Source organism: Hyperolius riggenbachi, chromosome 7 (genome assembly GCF_040937935.1).
Source record: "Hyperolius riggenbachi isolate aHypRig1 chromosome 7, aHypRig1.pri, whole genome shotgun sequence".
NCBI classification, from domain to species: Eukaryota; Metazoa; Chordata; class Amphibia; order Anura; family Hyperoliidae; genus Hyperolius; species Hyperolius riggenbachi.
Window position 1 is genome coordinate 270,950,102 of NC_090652.1, and position 18,704 is coordinate 270,968,805.

General features: G+C 45.9%; 1 protein-coding gene across 1 annotated transcript in view; it reads left to right on the forward strand.

The window, feature by feature from the left end:
- The first annotated feature begins 3,252 nt into the window (after positions 1 to 3,252).
- The window catches only part of ACVR1 (activin A receptor type 1), a 140,861-nt gene continuing 125,409 nt past the window's right edge, over positions 3,253 to 18,704 (forward strand). Inside the window, exon 1 of the mRNA XM_068245746.1 lies at positions 3,253 to 3,590. The gene's annotated coding sequence lies outside the window, so the exon portion shown is untranslated. The remainder of the gene's footprint in view (positions 3,591 to 18,704) is intronic.

Below are 18,704 nucleotides of genomic sequence, written 5' to 3' on the forward strand. Positions count from 1 at the left end.
TGTAAGAGGCCTAAGGCTACATTGGCTGTTACACCGCATACCCTGTAAAAGCAGGAAGGCAACACAACAGATCGGTAAAGCGGCATCACACCTTATCCACTTGTTGCGTTAGATACAGTGAAGCATAGAGTCATTGAAATGTATGCTTAGCTTTTAGGGCTCGTCTCCACTAGTGCGGCGTGCATCTCGCAGACGCACGCCGCACTGAGCCGGTGGGCAGGATCGCAGGCGAATCCCATGAGCCGTGCCATGCACGGCTATGGGATTCGCAGCCTCCGCTGCGAATTCTGCGGGGGGTTCCAGGCGAAACGCTCCCGCAAGCGATTCCGCTGCGGCGCCGTCATCCCCTATGGCAGAGTTTCCCCGTGCGAATCATGTGTGGGGAAACTCTGCAGAATCGCCGGCGAAACTGCCCTAGTGGAAACGGGCCCTTACTGTTAACGTGCACATTTTGCAGTAATGCACCTGTTATACCACAATGCACCCGCTCTGAATGGTGCTATATGTGGTCCATTGCCATGCAGCAAGCCGCGCTACAAGGCGGCTGCTATGCCGCACCGCAATGCACCTCTGTGAACGTAGCCTAACGCGTGTTGCGACTTTTCAGCACTGTTTCAATAGTGTTGCAACATGCAGAGTCGCAGGTGAAATGTAAACACGCGGGGAAGAGGAACCTGATAGAGGAACTTTAACCCAGGACAGAACTTCATGCCAATCAGTAGCTGATACCACCCTTTTCCCACCAGAAATCTTTACCTTTTCTCGAATAGAGCATCAGGGAGGGTCTGTATGGCTGATATTGTGGTGAAACCCCTCCCACAGTGTGATGTCAAGACCATGGTCCTTACAGTTTGCTGCCTGTGAACCTTGTTGCATTGTGGGAAATTACGCTTTTCTTCAACTGCCAGGCATGCAGTATCTACGTCTGTGCATAGAACTCTCAGTAACGAACATTCTGCACGGATCACTTTCAACTGCCAAGCAAGCAGTATCTACCCCTGTGCATAGAACTCTTAGTAACGAACATTCCGTACTGATCACCGGGCAGAACGAAAGATGTCACCTGTGATAAATTTCAGAATGTAAATCAGGTAGAGAAAAGATTTTACAATGGGCACACACTGACTAAATAATCTATAAATGAAGAGAGCAAAAAATAAGCAATTTTATTTTTTTCACTACAGTTCCTCTTTAAAAGAAAATGAATTGCTGTCATATTACAGCATGGATATATAGAAGAAACAAAAACAAAAAGAGGGACAGCGAGAGCCTAATATAGTGTAGTATGCACTGGTAAATGAAGGTGTGTGGAAACGGAGCAGTGCTTTTCGGCGCTGCTAGATTTGGGCGCAGCCAGCACCACTGTAGATTATAATGGGAATTAGTCTATAGCGGCGCTCACTGAGTAACGTCGGCTCCATCAGAAGACGGAGCCGAGGTTGCTTAAAAATCACAATAATTCGGCCTCCAGCAATAGCTGGAAGCCAAATTATTTCATTCCCTACCATCCATGTCGGCCTGGAGGGGGAATAGTAATTAACACGGCCCGGACTTGTGCAGAAGCAGGATCAGCCATATACCGCTGTATCCTGCGCCCAAGTCTACCGGCGCCGATTTCAAATGTACTCTGTGGAAAGAGTATGTGCAGTATACTCACAAGTCAGAGTTACTGCAAAGGCAACCACTGTAAAAGCAGGTGGGGAGATTAGACCTGACCCCACACAGGATTAAAAAGTTGCTCTCTGTAGATCAAGGAAAAAAGGGGTAACACCCCTCCACCAAGGGTGGATATGTATAATGTAGTATGGATACAGAGACGCCAGAAGGATAAACCGATCTAAAATGTTTAAAAGTGAGGAGGTAGTGGTGGACTTACCTCCTCCGGCAGTGGTGTAGCTAAGGAGCTGTGGGCCCCGATGCAAGTTTTACATTGGGCCCCCCATGCACTCTATACATAACAATTTATATGAAGCACCAAAACCTGCCAAGGACAACCACAGTGTCAGAGGTGCAAGAAGGGGATGGGAAACAGTTTGTTAATGATTACTACTATTCAAAGTATCTATAGCAGTGATTATTATGAGCACAGGACCAATAGAGAGCTAATACTGCAGTTAAGGTCCAAGGGCCCCGATGCAGTCGCAACCTCTGCACCCTCTATTGCTACGCCCCTGTCCTCCGGGCAGACACAAGAAAATGCTGATCAATTTTCAGCAAAACAATTAATTTACATACTCCAGTAAAATAATGCGTTTTGCAGGAGTGAAGACAGACGCATGACATAGTACCAGACCTGTTTTTGTATACGCTCCATCTTATTACCTGAGGAAGCAGGTCACTCCCGTGAAATGCGTTGTATTTTACTGGAATATGTAAATAAATTATTTTGCTGAAAATTGATCGTCATTATCTTGTGTCTGCCCGGAAGAGGTAAGTCCACCACTACCTCCTCACTTTGTTTGAGGGTACGTTTCCACTACAGCGAATCTGCATACGTTTTATGCATGCAGATTCGCATAACCCATTACAAATAATGGGACTGTTTTCATTTGTGCAAAATTCTGTGCGGTGTCGTGCAGAAAAAATCTGCACGGCAGAACCATCAGAATTTGCATGCCGCACACCTGCACGCGATTTGTCGGTAATGTAACTAAATAGGAAAAACGCAAGCGTTTTAGTCTTGCGGTTTCCGCTTAAAAACCTATGTCAATGCTTGCCGGCATTGACATGGTTAAAATCGCGTCGTGAAAACCGCAAGCGATTCCGCGTGAAAATCCGCAGAGAAATGGCAACGAAACCGCAACCGCATGCAGATTAATCGCCGCGATTTCCCCACAGTAATCGTGCTGCAGTAGTGGAAACGTACCCTTCAATATTTTTTATCCTTCTGGCGCCTCTGAATCCATACTACATGGATATGTAGAGATTGTTTAATATCCAATATAGAAGTTCTATTGAAAGGATATAACTTTATGCATATTATTATCAGCAGTTTTTAGTGACAACAGTAGATACCTTCTCTTTATGTTTTCCCCTAGTGTAAGTCAATGGCGTGAATTGAAGTGACTAAAGAAACCCATCGTGATCCCATCTGCAAGGCTAATAGCCCAGTAATGAGCAGCAGCCAGCCGTGGGAGACAGCCCAGCAGCAGAACCCGTCTGGGGTGCCCCCTGCCTGAGCAGCCCGCCCACCGTGCAGCCCCCTCCAGCCCCTATTGCCGTCCCCTCCCCCGTGTGACTGTGCAGGAGGAAATGATGTGCTCATGCCTGCCGCCTGCATACACCTCCAGCACACAGACAGCCATAGCACTTCCTCCTCTCTCTGCGGCGGAGCCGTCGGGCTCTCTGGACACAAGTTTTTGCTGGCTGCCGGTGGCTCCGGGCTGGGATTGGCGGCCGCTGCTGCTGGCCGCAGGGGGGGGAGGCGTCCTGCCTGGAAGATGAGCAGAGCTGCGGGGGGATCCCTCCTTGCTATCCGCGGCTGCTGCTGCGGGAAGCGCCTGTGATCGCGGTGGATGGGATCGCTACCAGGACGCGGCGCCGCCTGATCTCTGCGCACCGGCTACACGCAGCGCCTGCTGCCATTCCAGGTAAATGGATCTGCACCGGCGGAGCGCAGGGGGGCACCCCAGACTCATCCAGGGGCCACACTGGCACTGCATGGACACAATAGGCGGGGTTTCCCAGCCAGCAGTCCAGTCCTGGAAAACCCATCTGCAATGCCTTGGCTGACAGCTGCAGCTATGGAGGCTCAGGTTGTGGAGTGGACCAGGGTTTGCAGTCATGCCACCAGTTTCTTGGGATAAGTTCACTCAGGTGTTTGTTCAGTTCATGCCATCTGAAAACTACAGTCATGCAGGATAATTCCCACTAGACATAAAAAGTGTTGGTAGATATTTCTCTGTCTGGTGGCCATAAATCTAATGATTTGGCTGTATGATCAACCATTTGCTTGGATCGTTTGATCGAATGGAAAGAGAAACAAAATTGTTCCAGTATGCCCAATTGATGAAAAGTGGCTGAGATCATGTTACTGACCAACTTAGTTGATCAACCAGGATAGAAGATATCAGCCGATCGTACAGGAATCGGCAGCTGTTTGCATATCAGTCGATCAACACTAAATCGATTTTTGCACTCAGCATAGATGCATAATATCCAGAGCCAGGACAAGGTCCTGCAGCACCCAAGGCTGAGACACCTAAGTGTGCCCCCCATCCATCCCACCCCAGCCATCACACACTGTTTGCTATTAGACTAAGAGGCTCCCCAGGGCCCCCAAGCCCCTCAACACCTTAATCTCTAGTTATCTGGCTTGCAGTCAGTGCCATGTATCCCCTTTTCTTATTTCTCTCTGCTTCAAACACAGTAGGGAAATGATAGCTGAGTGAGTTGTGCGCCCCCGCCTACACTGCGCCCTGAGGCTGGAGCCTCTCTCGCCTCTGCCTCGGCCCGGCTCTGATAATATCGGTCAGATCGATTAGTGAAGGTGAATTGCATAGGATATCGCTTGTAATGTGTGGGCCACTACTCATGGAATTGATAGTCCATTAAAGTCGATTGCTTAATCAATTCAATCCTAATCCTTAGATGTTTGGCTACTATAAGATTTCAGAAGGATTATAGGTGCTAGTCTATTTGAGGGGCACCCATGACCAATTCCTGCTCAAGGCAATATGGTGGTGACTACTAATTTGTAAAACATAGGAGACACAGCAGGAAACGCTATCGACACCACCAACCAAATTTGGGCTAGGAAAGTTGCCCTAGCAGGGGTGCTAACTACCCTAAGCGAGCGCAGTGCCTAAGGCCCAGCGGTTTAATGGAGTACTGTAGGGGAAAAAGAGTTGAACTTACCCGAGGCTTCTAATGGTCGCCTGCAGACGTTCTGCGACCGCACAGCAACTCACTGATGCTCTGATCCCCGCCTCCAGTTAACTTATGCAATATCCAACTTAAAAGTCAGAAAACCACTGCGCCTCCGCGGCTGCGCCCTTGCACCTGCTGACGTCACCAGGAGTGTATTGCGCAGGCCCAGTAGGTCTGGACCTGCGCAGTACACTCCTGGTGACGTCAGCGGGAGAAAGGATACGGCCGTGCAGGCGCAGTGGTTTTCCGACTTCAAAGTCGGAAATTCCAGAAGTAAACTGGAGGCGGGGACAGGAGCATCGGTGAGTGGCTGCGCGGGCGCAGAACGTCTGTGGGGGACCATTAGAAGCTCCAGGTAAGTTCAACGCCTTTTTTTTTTTGTCCCTCTCCCCTAACCCCCTACAGTAGGAAGGGAAATGAAGAGATAGGTATATGGAGGCTGCCATGTTTATTTCCTTTTTAAGCAATACCAGTTGTTTGGCAGCTCTGCTGATCCTCTAATACTATTAGCCATAGCCCCTAAAACAAGCGTGCAGCAGATCAGGTGTTTCAGTGGTTCAGACTTCAAAGTCCGATCTGATAAGACTAGCTGCATGCTTGTTTCTGGCGTTTCAGATACTACTGCAGAGAAATAGACCAGCAGGGCTGCCAGGCAACTGGTATTGATTAAAAGGAAATAAATATGGCAGCCTCCGTATACCTCTTACTTCAGTTCCCCTCTAAGGTCCTGGTGTGTAGTTTTAGCTTTAGATTCCCCATGGGTCCCCTATTTCTTACAAAATAGTGGACGCATCCAATTTGCTGCAAGCAGGAAGTGGCTGTTGGTCTGTGACGTTCCCCGCTGGGTCCCCTGAACCAGACTAGCGACAAATTATATTTTCTCTTTGAACTTGATGGACGTATGTCTTTTTTTTTTTTTTTGTTCAACCCAATAACTATGTAACTATGACTTCTAATTTTCATCTCTGTGGCCTGTGTATTGCTTAACTGCTGACATCGCTCAATGAATGGGAATGGCCAATCATTGCCTGGTAGTCATTTTGATCAAATATCGACAGGAAATGTTTGCCTTTTTTTATTTATTTTTTTTATTTTTTTTTTATTTTCAATGTTTATATAAAAAGTCTTGTAGAGATGAGCTGATTTTCCATGTGAATTTTCGCTGACTTTAAAAAGAGCCAATCAATCTCAGTGTTTGTTGGTTAACTGTCCCTCAGCAGAATTCTGAGCTGCCAGTCAGTTAATGCTGAATTTTACAATTATACACACATTATTTGGTACTAGTCTACTTTTAGGAGACCCAACTGGAAACCCTATAGGAAACAGTTCTCCAATCACAGCACCCTCTACAGCATTAAGCTGTGTGAATAAAGAGGGCGTAGTTTATTATAACTTAAAGAAACCTGCAACGAAAAAAACTCCCCCTGGGGGGTACTCACCTCGGGTGGGGGAAACCTCCAGATCCTATTGAGGCTTCCCCATCCTCCTCGGTCCCACGTCGGTGGCAAAAATCCTCCCGGAGTGGCGGCGATGTAAATATTTACCTCCGTGGCTCCAGCGCAGTATCCGCTCTTCCCACGAAGATAGGCGGAAATAGCCGATCTCCGTCGGGCCTCTCTACTGCGCAGGCGCAAGTCTCCTGCGCAGTTCGGCTATTTCCGCCTATCTCCGTCAGAAGAGCCGAAACAGCGCCCCCGCTTGAGCCTGGAAAGGTAAATATTGAACAGGCTGTCGGATTTGTCGCGCCGGCTTTGAAGGTCTGCAGCAAGACCCCCGTGGGACACAGGAGGATGGGGGAAGCCTTATTAGGATCCTGAGGCTTACCCCTCCCGAGGTGAGTACCCCCCAGGGGACGTTTTCTTGTTAGTGTCTCTTTTAAATGAAACCTAGCAGTTCAAAAGGGTGCCGTTCACCCAATCACGTTTGCTGAATTTCCCTATAAGATTTCCTGCTGGGTCCCCTAAAGTAGAAGAGTGCCCTGCTGTTAGTGGTACATTGGTGTGACACACAATGAAGCAGCTTCTGGTGGACAGGGTAAAGTGAGGAACCATGCACTTGGGAATCAACATTGCATCTAACGTGTCTACAAGGTGACGTGAAGTTTGACTTGCCAGTTTTCTTTGCTCTACAATGAATGTAATTACTGAGTTTAAACTGGAAAGGCCGAAACATACTATAGTGTCCTTGGCTGAGGTGGCCAGTTAAGGCCATCCCTGTTGAAAATCTAGCTAGAGTATGGTCCATGCGTTGCTGAAATATCTGGATCTCTGAGCACGTTGTTCTCCTGTCCTCCAGAAGCCAACCCATTATCCTTCCTCCATGGCAACAGATTGTGTTGCCAGGCTGTAGCTTAGCATTGCCTCTGTACGGCACATGGCCCTGAACTTTAGCCCGTGATATTGAGTCACGATCCCTGCGGATAACGAACGTAGTGTGTGTGTGTATGTACGCACCTGAACTTTGCACAAGAGTAAGACCAGACCACTTGATGAATTGATCATCTGTAAGGAAAATAATTGATAGAAGGTTCATGGAAAGTGTGCTTGTTGGTAAATCTCCACTGAGTGGGTATGGGGAGGGGCAGTGGCCACAACATTTTTACTGGATCGAGTGGTAAAGCGCACAGTTTGATCGATTCTTAAGCAGACTTTGCTGAAACTTTAGATTAATCTACAAGGCAGTAGAATCGATCACTTGCCAGATTGGGGCATTTTGGACATATGTCTGGCTAGTAGGGGTGGTCCTACCTTAGGAGAACTCATTGGGAAGCATGTGATCAATTGATAGATTTGTAAGGCTCTGATTTGCTGGCCAGAACCTTACAAATCAGCCGATCAAACTGATCACATGCTTCTCCATGAGTTCTTGTAGGCAGGGACATCCCTAGTGGCTAGTATGGTTGAAGTCAGCCAGTGAGAGAGCCCATAGGAAAATTCTGCTAACATGATTGGGTGGACAGCACCCTCTCGAACTGCTAGGTTTCAGATAGGTTATACCAGCAATACGCCCACACTATTCGGCCAATTTGAATGCTTCTAGTTGTAGACTTTGCTGTGATTGGTGAACTGTTCTCTATGACCTGTCTCGCTGGCAGCAACTGTAAGGGCCCGTTTCCACTAGGGCGAATTCGCATGCGTGGCCTGCATGCGAATTCGCATAGGCAATGAAAGTGGATGGGACTGTTTCCACTTGTCATTGTTTTCGTGCGTTTTTCTGTGCAGGATTTTTCTGCACGGTAGGGCCTGCAGAATTCGCCTGCGTGAGGAATGCAGGCGAATCGCAGCCCATGTATTTAATAGGGAAAACGCACGTGCGTTTTTTGCATGAAAAGTAATACAAATTGAGTCAGGCAGTGACATGGTTAAATTCGCATAGACCCTGCCTATGCGAAATCGCATGCGAATTCGCGGCAAAAAACGCACGCGGAATCGCATCCGCATGCGATTTCGTCAGCGGTGGAATCCCAGGGATTCGCACCGCACTAGTGGAAACGAGCCCTAAATGTATCAGTCAATGGTTAATTAATGGGCAGTTCGAGATTCATTTCTTTCCTGTCAAGGAAAATGTTCCTTAACCCCAAAGGTGTCCACCAATGATGCAATCTTGATTGTACAATGAGGGACTACCTAAGTATTCATACAAAGTATATTCACTCAGTTTACCCCTCTACTACATAGATTGTACTATCAAGATTGTATAATTAGTGGGTTACCTTTATGGTGATGACATAAAGATACATACATTTTATAGGCTTATCTTTTTGTAGTTTGTATAATCCTTAATTTTTTGGATTGTTACTAATGATGGTCTTAATTTGCTGGCTATGCAGATTTCAGGCCCCCTGCACACTGCAAATCCGATTTGCGATTCTGATTTTTGCTGGATGCTATCAAGAGAAACGCAGCATGCAGTAACGATTAAAAATCGGAATCGCATGTAGTGTGCAAGAGGCCTTATAGTAAGTTTAAAAAAGGGGATGGCATTGGACAAAACAGTCGGTAGCTGTGTATATTTATCAGCTGCCGGGTAATTAAAGGCTTCTCCTAACATGGATCTGGCTGATGTCACTTCCTTTTCCTGTTGAGCATACATGTGCATATTTGTTACATGTTCTATTTGTGGCTAATCCCTACCAATGAGATGATAAACATTGAGGAGAGCCCCTGAGGCAACTGCATTACTGTCTAGGATTCATTTGCAAAGTAACTTGCACAGTACAGAAATAGGAAGTGGTCATTGGCACTTCAGTTGTGGAGTTGAGAGCTATTTGGGAATCTTTACTTGAACTTTGCACAGAAGTAATACCAGACGGTCAATGAGATTCAAATGATTCCATGTTGATGGAGGCTTATGCAAATACATGCAGCTCGAAATTGGACCAATCGAAACCAGCCATGGTGGACTCAGTCAGGCACACTTCCGGATACTTTTGGTTGGCCCAGTTCTGAGATGGATACAATTTGCATTCACTTTCCATGTAAGCCGGAAAGGTTGGCCTACCATTGACATTCACTACTTAACTGTAGACTAAGGTGCACAGACCTTCGTTCCACCTTGTGCAGCAAATCTGTCTGGTGTATGTGCTACAGGCTGAAATATTCACACACAGATTGAGCCTGTGCCTGCCCACTTGCAGTCCAAACCCTGGGGATGATGCAATCCAGGCATCTGTAGCGGCCCCACCCACTTAGCATGAAAAGTGATTGCTTGTGCACTGAACTACCGTGTATGTGGTCAACGTTTATCAGACAAATACTTTTTTATTTATTTTTAGTTGCTGAAGCTTTATTTCAAACATAGGGGCCGATTCAGACATATGGCTGCTGTCGTATATTCCCAGCGTTCATCTTGCATCGTTTAGTCGATTGCGATTTTGCAAATTCTGCATGTAGCTTTTGAGGGTGCTGCCAACCCTAAAAAAACACTCTGAGCATTCTGATTTCCATTTCCATTGAGTAATCTATATTTATTGTTTAATCTGTGATCAAAAATGTCAGCCTCCGTAATCTTCTCAAGCCTGTATAAGGTGCAGGAGTTTCAGGCTAGTGAATCAGCCTTTGTACGGTGTAAAAGCCTGCTCAGTACAGGTGATGCAGTTGTTATTGGCCGATCGATTGTACCTGTGTAAAAATGAGATCAGAGCGCTTTATGGGACATTTCTTTGTGAAAAGCTGGACACTTTTGTGTTTGGTGTCAAACGTTAATCATGGTCATTTGTTAAACCACACAGGGGCTACTATGGTGGAATTGTGTTTAGACATTAGGAAACAAATGGATAACATCTTGCCTCTCTGTTGCTGTCAGTCCATATTAATGGAAACCAGTGGCTCTTGTTTGGATTGTTTTGTTTTAAAGTGGTAGAATCGCCCCCCCCCTGCATAAAGCATAAGGGCTTCTGAACACGCCGGTAGCAATTTGGGCGATTGCCAAAAGGGCTGTTAAATGTAGGGTTGAGATGTCAATAGTATCGTGTGCAGTACATATGATGATTGTCACCCAGCTGGGGTCGGGAATCGGTCGTTTGGGCAACAGTTTGGAGTTCTGAACAGGCTGCTGAGAGCCAGCCATACGGCTTACGGTCGGGGGTTGAGCATGTTAAAACTCAGTACATGGTTTTACATCTGCAATATGTGAGTGTTCCATCTTAATTTTAATACATTTGTTATGCATTTTTACACTATGGGGGCTATTGGCTTATGATTTGCGTTGCATATTGGTATGAAGACCTTTTATTGAGCATTGAAGAGGAGCTGCAAAGTGCGTGACAGGCAGGGAGAGGCCGTGATTTCCCCCGGATGTGCTTTGGACCCAATCTTGTAGAGGGTCATTTTTATAGGGTGAGTGCTCCATCTTGAGGGTGTGGTGGCGGTGCCTCACTAATAGAGGCATACCCTTATCACGGACTATCCATTTCCGCTTGTTGAGAGATGCCTCAGATCAGCTTGGTTGGGACTCTGGCTTATAATGAACTTTATATGTGTGTTTTGAGATTATTATTTTTTGTAACGGGTTATTAGATGAGCCTACCATTAGTGATGAGCGTAATAACCTAACTACGATTACGCAAAATTTTACAAAATTAAGATTACAGCTGTAATCGTAAATTCGTAATTACGCGTTAGTGCAAGATTTAAGAATTGCGGAATTTTGCGCAAACTAAGCGTAATTTTGTGTTTAACGTGGAAATTCGGCCATTCTCGAAATTACGTTCCAGTCCAGAGCCTCCTGAAACATTTAAAGTGACAGCACGTTCAGGGACCTTTGCATTATCAGATATTGCAAGGCCCAAAACAAAGTGTCTCAGCATGACCACTAATGCCGGGAATACACTGTGCGTTTCCGCAGCTCGATCGAGTCATTAGATGGCGCGATTGATAATTTCCGACGTGTCCGATCACCCGCCGGACCGATTCTGCGCTCAATACCGCATGGGCACAATACAAAAAGATAAGGAAAACGACCAGAAGATAAGAGAATCGGCCGCAGGAACACGTGGGAATCGATCCGGCGGCATAATCGAGCCGCGGAAACGTCCAGTATATATTCCCGGCATAAGAGCACTTTTTGGCTGCAGGTAGAGAGTGACTGGATGGTGTAATGGTTAAGGGCTCTGCCTCTGACGCAGGAGACCTGGGTTCGAATCTCGGCTCTACCTGTTCAGTAAGCCAGCACCTATTCAGTAAGAGACCTTGGGCAAGTCTCCCTAACACTGCTACTGCCAATAGAGCGCGTCCTAGTGGCTGCAGCTCTGGCGCTTTGAGTCCGCCAGGAGAAAAGCGCAATATAAATGTTAGTTGTCTTGTCTAGAGCCTCCTGATATATTTAAAGCGACAGCACATGCAGGGGCCGTTGCATTATCAGTAATTGTAATCAATGAGTGACTTTGCTGCGTTTAGTAATTACTTAAATTTGCATAATTACTGTTAGAAAATTGCATCCATTTTCATAATTAACATTACTGTTTCTATAGGAAAACAAAATTGTGCATAATTCGCATGGAAACTCGAAATTATGCGATGAAAATTACGATTATGGAATTTCGAATTGCAGTTTGTAAGGCAATTACGAAATTACAAATTTGCATCGCAGTGACAATATTCGCGTCCGTAATTACGGAAACGCGAAATTACGCAAATTTCAGCTAAACACTACCCACGACCACTGTGGACGCTCCTATTTTTTTATATTAACACAGTGTTTTATATGTGAAGCTGTCTAATGTTTGTTGCAGTACAAAGCTATGTGGAAGTCTATCACTTGATGTTCCCACTTGGGCTCAATTGATATTGTTTAAACCTTATAAATTCTTACCTGATCAGTGTTCTATTGATTTCTCATTCAAAATCAAACAAGAAAGGCCTCAGTTTATAATGGATTTGTTTGGTCTGATGTTGTCATATTGAACATCTGATCCATTAAAGCATGTGCTAATCCCAATTACCTCTGGACATTGCTCTGGAGAATATCGTCACTATACTCTATGTATACAGTATGTGTTTTTAATCTACATACCAGCTGTAATTTAAAGGATACCCGAAGTGACATGAGGTAGACATGTGTATGTACAGTGCCTAGCACACAAGTAACTTGGCAGAGTTACTTTTTTTTCTTTCTGTGCCTGAAAGAGTTAAATATCAGGTATGTAAGTGGCTGACTCAGTCCTGACTCGGACAAGAAGTGAGTGTGACTCTCCTTGATAAGAAATTCCCCTTTTTATCTCTTCCCTGCTCTCAGAAGCCATTTTCTGCCAGGAAAGTGTTTTATAGTTGGAATTTCTTATCGGTGAGCGTCACGCTGTAGTCACTTCCTGTCTGAGTCAGGACTGAGTCAGCCACTTACATACCTGATATTTCACTCTTTCAGGCAGAGAAAGGAAAAAAAAGGAACACAGCATAGTTATTTGTGTGCTAGGCACTGAACATACACATGTCTATCTCATCATGTCACATGTCACTTCGGGTATCCTTTAAATGCTACATATATGCAGGTGGTGTGACCACCTCTCACCAATGGCTCCATGGAACCAATAAGGTTGCATACACGCATTCAATTTTGATTGGCCAATCACTGATCAATTTTACCACCTCGATGTAGTATGAGGGATGACAGATTTTAAATACTATGAATGGATTGTATAGATAAGATCTCGTACTACACAAGTGGTAAAATCGGCCAATCCAAATTGCGTGTGTGTACAAGGCTTTAGCGCTTGCAGCATTCCGGACAGGCGGTAAGACATGCATGGACATTAACCGCCTGTTGGAAGCTGCCTGTCTGCTACTCTCTAAGGGCCCTTTTCCACCAGCGCAGCTGAATCGCAAAAACGCAAACCGCTAGCGATTTTACAATCGCTACGATTTGCTTTTTAACATAGGAATCGCGGTAGGTCATTTCCACTACCGCGATTCGCTTTTGACGGGAACGCGAACGCGCGGCGGAGCGATATTTGCCACGATTTTGCTATGCAGTGCATAGCATAGCAAAATCGCGAACGTCGGAATCGCCGGTTTTGCGATTCAGCAATCGCTAGCGTTCAGCGTGAACGCTAGCGACTGCAGGTGGAAAAGGGCCCTAACCGTACTGTGTTCCAACTATGACAGACTGTAGTTAGCGTTAGCCTAATTAGCATACAAAAAAAGCGTCAGGTCGTTGTAGAGCGTCAGTTAAAACGGACCTGACCTCACAACTTCCTTTCTGCTCTAAAAGATGTGCAACAGCACAAGAACTTTTATAGAAAAACATTTTTACAGCTGATACAAATCCTGCAATAAATCTGCAGTGTCTACTTCCTGCTTTCATGGAAGCAGACATATTGCTAACATCCTGTTTTTACCAATTAGCTGCTCTGCCGAGGCAGAGGAGATTCCTGATATGATATAGCTGAAGAGATCAAATTACAGTGGTGATTAGACACAGATGAGGGGGAATTATGCTAGGAACACACCAAACAATTTTGTGTTAGATAGATGGTTCCGTCATGTCTGATCTTATTTTTGATCGTTTTTCTGGTTGATTTCTCATTGGAGTGAATGGAAATTTCTAAGAAAATAAATAGAGAATCGACCGAAAAAACAAATCAAAAATTGATTGAACGGAAAATGGACCGAAAAAAACGCATTGTGTGTTCCTAGCATGACAGGCTAAACCCTCTAAATACATACAGGGTGCATTTCTCTGTTTCAATTCGGTCCCGTGCAAAAGTTCAGTTAACTATTTGGTTACCGCTTGGTAACACCGGATTAACCCCTTGTGTGAACGTGGCCATAGCTACCTCATCGGGATATGTATAGGTTAGTGTAATTAGAGCTGTGCCAGTGCATAAATGTTATTGTGCCTCAGGGTTTGGCACACTCTGCTGTCTTGTAGGAGCGTGAGCTGGTGTGCTGTAGGTGGCAGGGGTGCTGTATAGGCCCGGCTAGGCACTGCTGAGGGGAGGTCTGTGTCACAGGAGGGTCTGATACAGAGCGAGGCATGGCCCGCTGCCTTCGCCTGCTCAGAAAAAGCCCCTGCAAGCTGGAATACTATACAAACATATTGTGGGAAGCCAGCCAGTGTTCCTCCCGGGAATTTCTTCGTCTGCTGCTGGCTATGTTTATCTGTGTGGGTGGATGGAGGTCTATGAACTACTAGGCAAATATATTTCTGTTGCTGTCTTTTTATTTAAAGAGCTGGGGGAGAGAGAGAGGAGAGATGCAGGCTGGGAAGGTAGGAGACAAACATCCATGAAATATGATGCTTCCTAGACTTCATTTATTCTGCCCTGCTAATGGCTGGGCGCTAGACTGCGCCAATAAGGGAGGAATTTGGCTTTCCTCTCCGCATGCCAACAGGGATGCAGTGTCTGGGTGGGGAGTTGGGGACTCCAGCGACATTGGAACCAGAACATGACAAGTCCCAGCTCATCTATAGAGAGAAGCCTCAGTAGAGGGGGCTACAGGTTTGTGAGGAACTACAAGTTCAAGTGTTTATGGGTAATTACAGAAGTTGATGTCCTATTCTGTTTTTGCATGAACTGTCCCAGTCAGTGATGTGTGCAAGATGTCAAGCGGCATGCTATGTTTAAAGGTAACCTGAGGTGAGAAGGAACGCTTGTTCAGCACCTTCAACTCCATTCTCCATCCCCCTCCTCCTCCTCCTTCATCTTGCTTATCAGCTGAAGAATTTGCAACATACTTCACTGATAAAATTGACAAAATCAGAAGTGAATTCTCCATGCGGCCCTCAAATCCCACCTCCACACCTCTCATTGACTGTTCTCTAACTGCCTTCTCTCCACTCTCTGAACACTCTTTCCTCTAAAATTGCCAAAACTAATCTAACCACCTGTTCTTTGGATCCTATTCCCTCCCATTTCATTCCGCAGCTATCCTCATCTCTCTTGCCTGCACTAACAACGCTATTTAACCTCTCCCTCTCTACTGGCATCTTTCCGTCCCCACTCAAAAAAGCTGTTGTGACACCACTACTTAAAAAACCCTCTCTAGATCCTACCACACTTGCCAACTACCGCCCAATGTCACTTCTCCCATTTGCATCCAAACTACTTGAACGCCATATACATGCAGAATTAAGCCATTATTTATCTGCTAACTCCCTACTTGATCAGTTCCAGTCTGGCTTTCGCTCTAACCACTCCACGGAAACAGCCCTTACCAAAGTGGCCAATGACCTTCTTACAGCCAAATCCAAAGGTCAATTTTCCATACTCATCCTTCTTGACCTGTCATCAGCATTTGATACTGTCGACCACACCTTACTCCTACAAATACTTTCAAATGTCGGAATAAAGGGCCTTGCTCTCACATGGTTATCTTCCTACCTCTCTGGAAGGTCCTTCACAGTCTCCTACTCAGATCAGATCTCTTCTCCTCATGCTTTGTCTGTCGGGGTTCCCCAAGGCTCTGTCCTTGGTCCCCTCCTCTTTTCCATCTACATGCATGGTCTTGGTGATTTAATCAACTCATTCGGGTTTCAATACCACCTCTATGCAGACGATACACAACTGTACCTCTCTGCCCCAGACCTTAACTCCCTCCTTAAACGTGTTCCTGACTGCTTGTCTGCTATATCCTCCTTCATGTCCTCTCGCTTCCTAAAACTTAACATGAGTAAAACGGAACTAATAATTTTTCCACCGTCTCTGTCCACCTCCCTGCCTGAAGTAACAATAAATGTTACACTCCCATAACTTCAGTTCCCAAAGCTCGGTGCTTGGGGGTGATATTCGATTCATCTCTCTCTTTTATTCCTCATGTTCACTCCATAACCAGCTCCTGCCATCTCCAACTCAAAAACATATCTCGCATCCGTCCCTTTCTCACTCAAGACACAACTAAAATGTTAATACATGCTCTCATAATTTCTCGTCTGGACTACTGCAACGTACTACTTTGTGGACTACCGTCTAACAAACTGGCCCCGCTCCAGTCAGTACTGAACTCAGCTGCTCGTCTCATTCATCTCTCTTCTCGATCTTCCTCTGCCGACCCTCTTTGTCAAGCTCTTCACTGGCTGCCAATTAACCAGAGGATTCAGTTCAAACTCCTAACCCTAACCTACAAAGCTCTCCACGATCTCTCCCCCCGGTACATATCCTCATTAATCTCCAGATACAAACCCAATCGCAATCTCAGATCGGCACATGATCTTCTGTTGTCCTCCTCTAGAATCAACTCCTCACATTCACGTTTACAAGACTTCGCACGCGCTTCACCCCTCCTCTGGAATGCCCTCCCACAACACATCCGTCACTCGCCAACCTTTGCTACCTTTAAACGCTCTCTAAAAACACACTTGTTCCGACAAGCATATGCTCTACCTTAGGCCACTTCCCTTTGTACTAAGACCAAATTGCACTCCTACTAGGTATCCTAAAACACAAAGCCTCTATATATTTGCTGCATACTACCCCTCCTCTTGTTTCCCCCCATTCCCTTTAGATTGTAAGCTCGCAAGGGCAGGGCTCTCTCCCCCTTTTGTGTCTTGGTAACCATTATACATTTTATTCATCATGTTAATTTTATCACTGTCATTACCAATTCTATAATTTGTATTTTGTATCATTCTTTGTATTTTGTCACTAATTATGTATCTTGTATATTGGTGTACACCATTGTCTGTATTATTATGTACCCCATGTTTGTTTCTTACTTTGTACAGCGCCACGGAATATGTTGGCGCTTTATAAATCAATAATAATAATAATAATAATATGGCTGCCATATTTATTTACTTGTAAACGATGCCAGTTGCCTTGCGGCCCTGTCGATCTTCTGGCATAATTACTGTCTGAGTCAAAACCCTGGAACAAGCATAAGACTAATACAGGATCAGGAGGACTGCCAGGCAAATGGTACTAATTAAAAGGAAATGCATAAGGCAGCCTCCATGACCCTCTCACCTCGGGCTCCCTTTAAGCCCTGGTGGAACTACAAGTCTCTGTATATCAGTCAGTGATGTAGTCTAGGTGAAAGGCCAGGCCTTGGGCTTGTGACTCAGTAGTTGCTATGGATTTGCAGTGGGTAGATGATGTTTTGGGGAGACATGTAATGTTCCAGTTTAGGTGGAACTACAGATCCCAGTATGTCCTGTTGGCTAGCAGGGAAACTGCACTAGATGAGCTCCTGATCTTGTGATCTTCCAACTCTTGTTGAGCTGCCTGTCTAGACATGGAATTAAGAGACTCTTCAGAGGTTGAACTACTAGTTTGTGTGTGTGTAGGGCTGTCCTGTACAGTGTGTGCGTGTGTAGGGCTGTCCTGTACAGTGTGTGCGTGTGTAGGGCTGTCCTGTACAGTGTGTGTGTGTGTGTAGGGCTGTCCTGTACTGTGTGTGTGTGTGTGTGTGTGTGTGTAGGGCTGTCCTGTACTGTGTGTGTGTGTGTGTGTGTAGGGCTGTCCTGTACTGTGTGTGTGTGTGTAGGGCTGTCCTGTACTGTGTGTGTGTGTGTGTGTGTGTGTGTGTGTGTGTGTGTGTGTAGGGCTGTCCTGTACTGTGTGTGTGGGGCTGTCCTGTACTGTGTGTGTGTGTGTGTGTGTGTGTGTGTGTGTGTGTAGGGCTTTCCTGTACAGTGTGTGTGTAGGGCTTTCCTGTACAGTGTGTGTGTAGGGCTTTCCTGTACAGTGTGTGTGTAGGGCTTTCCTGTACAGTGTGTGTGTAGGGCTTTCCTGTACAGTGTGTGTGTAGGGCTTTCCTGTACAGTGTGTGTGTGTAGGGCTTTCCTGTACAGTGTGTGTGTGTGTGTGTGTGTGTGTGTAGGGCTTTCCTGTACAGTGTGTGTGTGTGTAGGGCTTTCCTGTACAGTGTGTGTGTGTGTAGGGCTTTCCTGTACAGTGTGTGTGTGTAGGGCTTTCCTGTACAGTGTGTGTGTGTGTGTAGGGCTTTCCTGTACAGTGTGTGTGTAGGGCTTTCCTGTACAGTGTGTGTGTAGGGCTTTCCTGTACAGTGTGTGTGTAGGGCTTTCCTGTACAGTGTGTGTGTAGGGCTTTCCTGTACAGTGTGTGTGTAGGGCTTTCCTGTACAGTGTGTGTGTAGGGCTTTCCTGTACAGTGTGTGTGTAGGGCTTTCCTGTACAGTGTGTGTGTGTAGGGCTTTCCTGTACAGTGTGTGTGTGTGTGTGTGTGTAGGGCTTTCCTGTACAGTGTGTGTGTAGGGCTTTCCTGTACAGTGTGTGTGTGTAGGGCTTTCCTGTACAGTGTGTGTGTGTGTAGGGCTGTCCTGTACAGTGTGTGTGTGTGTGTAGGGCTGTCCTGTACAGTGTGTGTGTGTGTGTGTGTGTGTGTAGGGCTGTCCTGTACTGTGTGTGTGTGTGTGTGTGTGTAGGGCTGTCCTGTACTG